General features: G+C 42.8%; 1 non-coding gene across 1 annotated transcript; it reads right to left on the bottom strand.

Moving 5' to 3' along the window:
• Window positions 1-1,097: 1,097 nt before the first annotated feature.
• Window positions 1,098-1,179, bottom strand: Trnas-aga (transfer RNA serine (anticodon AGA)). The gene has a single exon. It is a non-coding gene; the product is annotated as a tRNA-Ser (tRNA).
• Window positions 1,180-4,998: the final 3,819 nt, after the last annotated feature.

Genomic DNA, 4,998 nt, shown 5'->3' with positions numbered 1-4,998 from the left:
AGTGTCTCGATTCGACGATCAAAATTTACTTATTCGAACAACGTAACATAAATAGTATTAGGTTCGAAGACAAATTAGAAAAGTTATTGTTAATTAGTAGAGTTAATCGATATGACTTCTGAACGATTCAATTATTAATCGATCACCGCTTCGGAGAATGAAATTCTTGTTATTCTTAGCCCTTCTTCCTGTTCTTAATCCTTTCCCCTATACTCCACTCTGAACGTTGGAGACGAAGATCGTGTCGATCTATCGAACCCAGATAGAGTTAATTGATCAACGGTACGTTCGAGCGATCCCAAAATAAACGAGACCAAGGATGGGGTCTAACGTCCGATCTTGCAGATATTAGAGTGTTTATCCGGGCTTTACGAATCCACTCGACGCATTGTCTGTTTGTCTGAGAACACGCCACGACTCCCGTAGGACCAGCTAACAACATTAGCTCGGGATTTGTCTTTAGGGCTGGATCTGGCTATGTTGGGCGACCGGAAGGGGCGGGAATGAGTATACCCTATTAATATTGCGGCTGTATCACAGTTTCACCAGACTTCGCGTCGTTAAGGGAGATATACGCGGAGATAGGCAAACAGCCGGTCGCCAGGACAGATGAGGGAGAATGTTGCGCCGCATCCTTTGCGTTCTCCAACTTTATTACGCTCGACTCTAATGTAAAACGATGATTTAGTCTCGCGACAGAAACAGACCATTTGATCGCCACGGATATTCATCCGATGGATTTCCTTGTTTTACTTACGATTTGCACTCGGGCGGTCTTAGAAGTCCTAGAAAATATCATTAATTTAAATGTAAACTGAAAAAGTATGAAACCACTAGTTATCTTTGAATCGTAGTTTCCTATCATTGGAAAATCTCTAAAATCGTTGCAAAGTTTAAACATTAAAAATCTTTTCCTCGACTTCTGCTCTGATCGCAGCAGAGTTATCCAACGTGAATACCCGATACGGTATTCTCTTTGCATCGCAATCGCGAGTCTCAACGAAACTGCGGTGATATGTATTTAACATAAACGAACGTTGTCGCGTTTGATTCTATGTATATAAAATAAAAAAAAATTTCTCGTGCAAGTTATTGATCGCAGTCGGTAGGACTCGAACCTACGCTCCCAGAGGGAATCTGATTTCTAGTCAGACGCCTTAACCACTCGGCCACGACTGCTCGGTTGCACATTCACCGACAAGATTCAGATGTTTATTCTGATTTTTGCGAACATTTTATTCCAAGCAACGATGGCAGCGAACGTATTAATAAAAAAGACATCTGTCTAAAATGCAACTTCTTCCAATTATAATATCGAAAATCATGGAATAAAATGTCATTGATTGTCAAAGACGCGCAAGATTAGAATTCGAAGAATCGAACGAAACTATAATATCATTTATTCGCAAAATCTCTGGAATAATCATTAACGTACAAATAAAACAAGCCGATCCGAGACGACGAGCTCGATCAGTTTACCTAGTCAACCAGAGGCTTGTATCTCTGGAGAACGAAACGTAATTGTATAAACAGTGACGTCAGTCTGCACCGTAATAACGATGGAAACGGCAAGACCTTTCTCCCCCTGGGAACGACCCATATAAGGGTTGCTTCATTAAATACTCGGATCCCGACGAGGGCTCACCCTCCTCCACGAAATTGGTGCAGAGAAAAGCCAACGATTGTAATAATAATTACGCGATATTAATAATCGTCGAAGTTATGCGCGTAACGACGCTTCTGCACGATTTTGACGTGCCTCCATCGCCGAGATAGTTCCCAATTATAGTCGTAAAGACTATATAGGGTTACCAGCCAACGAAGAATTAAAATGTCCTCTTAGCGGGGAATTTTCAATGGTCAGAATCAGAGATGCGTGAAAGATTGCAGAAAGATCACAGAACTTTCTGATATTCGGATGAACGAACGAATCGTAAGAAGAATGACGAGAGAGACGAATGGAAGTGAAAAAAGGAGACAAAGGAGTACGATCACGATTGATCTTCTTCCGCGTTTCCAGCAATCTTTAGGGACCAAGCTTCATCGGCAACAAGTTTGGTCGGTTGGAATCGAAGCCAATCACGACTTTGACTTTGCTTCGATTCTCGAATCCACTCCCCCGTTTAAGATCTCACGGAAAGAGCGAATGAAAATCAAACGGCGGCGGATTAAAAGTCTTCAAAAGTCGATGGAGTCGAAGGTAGGTTTCAGATCGGGCGTCTCTCGCGAGAGGGAAGCGTTATTAATGACAAGAGGGTGGCAGCAGCACCGTTCTACGGCTGACACCGCATTCAGTCGACCCGGGACGCCTAATGACGATTAATTCAATGTCTTGGTGGCACGGGACTGCCAGCAAACTGTCTCACAGCGCGACAGCTCTCAGGACTTCCGTTCGCTACCATGTTCCGTCCTCTTGCCCTTTCTCTCTCTGCTTACTCTGAATCCGCTTCAGCTGTTTCGAGCGAGAGGCGTCGCCCATTAATCAACGCAAACGAACACGAATAATAATCGATCTTGAACCCTCGAACTGGCCACTGGCCCTTGGCTACGTCGCCCAGTTACGACCCTCTTCAGAGCTATTAGGACGCTCGCGAAAGCTTGAATAAATGCAAATAACTACGGCGAATTTATCGAAAGCTTCAAAGATTATGAAAAATATCCATCGTCTCGTATAACGCGTGTAATATGCTCGTAAAGGGTATCTACGAGCGTTAACGCTCACCTCGATCCTTAATCTGGTTTTACAAATGTTGCAACAATCAAAAATCCGTGTCACCCGCGGCAATTAACGAGACTCGTGCGGCCTCCCCGTAATAGCGTGAAAATATGCATAGTCTATTAATCACAGCGAAGTTCGAACCGATATCCCCCGAATAATAACCGATTTCAGAATGGATTTTTGCCCTGAAGGCGAATCGCCACCCCCTGGTGCTTGCCTCTCGAAGGGCAGTAACGACACCCTTACAGCCGCCGGCTGCATAATCACAGAATTTGAAATTCCACTCTTCCACCGTGCTGTCTCATGCAACTTTTATAAAACGAGAAACGATTGCGTGGCGGTCGTAAAAAATCCTTTGAATCTAACTCGGGCTTCCGGAACGGAATTCCAAATTTTTTGCTTTCTTTTCAGCAAACCAGAATCTTCTAGAAACAACTGATAGAAACCTTCGAGACGTGGATTCCATCGAGCCATCTCTTTGGCCAGTCACCGTGGTCGTTGCGTGTATTTCAAGCAGCCGTTATTCACCCGCTCGCCCTTTGGCGATGTTACATATTTTACTCTGCATTATTCATCCTTTGACCCTGGAGCAACCCTATATTACACGTCAAGGAGAGCTTCTTCCTCTAACCGCTCGCGCTGCAACACGGCATTCCCTTTAAGAAGCGGACGTACACTGACCGATGAAATTAACGCGTTCAACTTAGTTAACTTTATCTGTGGAAAAGTAAAAATGCAGAAGGAACCGGAAATATTTTTGTAAAATAATGTCGCAGTGACAACTCTGGGGAAGATAAGAAACGGCGGAGGGTTTGTAAAAGGAAAAGGCATTGACAAACCGAAAATGGACCATCTACCTCCTTTTTATTTTTCTGTGATCGTTAACTAGGATCGTTAAACGGCAACCCTCGATAGGTTATACCTTTTTCGAAGTGGAAGGCTCGAGTTTTCGTTCGTCAAAGTCACGACGACGTTACGCGCGATAAACCATCCCGAGATTTCGCTGATCCCGCACGAAGAACAAAGAAACGATGGGAATATCAATGGGAGAGCGTGGATTTCAAGGGGTCCATTCCCGGAGACGAATCGCGGCCCATTCGACTCTTTCTGATCTTCTCAGAACAGTCTCTGCTTTATGGAACGCGATAAAACTTGCTCGAGAATCTTCTTCTTCTTCTTTGTATTTTAGTAATCTATCCTTAGCGCGAATCTGTTTGAAAGACAGAGATAAAAGTTTCCGTTGCATCTGCAACTAAGCTGCAAGTTCGAAGAAACTTGAATTATTCCACAGTGGCGATGCATCGTGTGTCGATAAAATTTACGGATAGATAAAAGGTACATTTCAAGGAACTCGACTTGAGTGCATTCGTTAAAAGATACGATTTACTGTACTCAAAATTAACAGTGCAGAGACAGTCTAACAGATGACGTGGCACGTGCATCATCGTGAAGAAGTTTATGTTATTGTGCTAAAAAATTAGTAAAAGAATACTTAAAAAATACTCAGTTTCAAAATAAAAAGATTAATATACCAGTTCTTAGATATCGATGGCACTCAGTGGATCAGTAACGTATCGTCGATACTTTTTGATATTAAAGATATCATCGATCTTCCACGGATCCTTCAAATTCCTCGATGGAAGTTAGCAACAACGAGCAAGTTTACGAGCGAACGAACACGTTCGTTGTTTAACGATCAAAAACAATCGAGCGTCCGCGCGAGCGGAACGATATCGCGTGCAAGGGAGTCGACATAAAAATTTGTAGCCCATCCCTGCCGGAAGCAAAGAGCCAGTGATGGGCTCCAGACGCTTCGAATCACGTTCAGAATGTACGGAAACTTTCCAATTCGCGTAACGCTCGAAATTATAGCTGTTGGAAAACTTTAAAGATCTGAAATGGTCCGACAGGACTCGAACAATCTTAAGTGTTCGAGTGGGTGATAAAAGTGGAACGATCAGTGTTCTGATACGTTTCTACGATTTTTTAACATTTTCTTTGCTTCGTAACTCATTCGTAACGACAAATATACGCCGAGATACCGGATAGATAATATATCAGAGAATGTAACGAATTTAAACACACGATCGGTCGAGTACCTATAGTTCAAAGCACATACATTTTGGCAGGAATTCAACGCCGTTTGTCTGTCATGATCGATGTATTCACTGCAACTAAGAAATACGAACATTATTAGCGAATTCTCAACATACTGTTAGGGAAAAATAAACGAAAGGGAATGGTTATTTTAAACAACGAAGGAAACAGACCGTTTACTT

Source organism: Bombus huntii, chromosome 10 (genome assembly GCF_024542735.1).
Source record: "Bombus huntii isolate Logan2020A chromosome 10, iyBomHunt1.1, whole genome shotgun sequence".
NCBI lineage: Eukaryota > Metazoa > Arthropoda > Insecta > Hymenoptera > Apidae > Bombus > Bombus huntii.
Note: the sequence above shows the minus strand (reverse complement) of the source record. Positions and strands in the feature narration are given on the sequence as shown.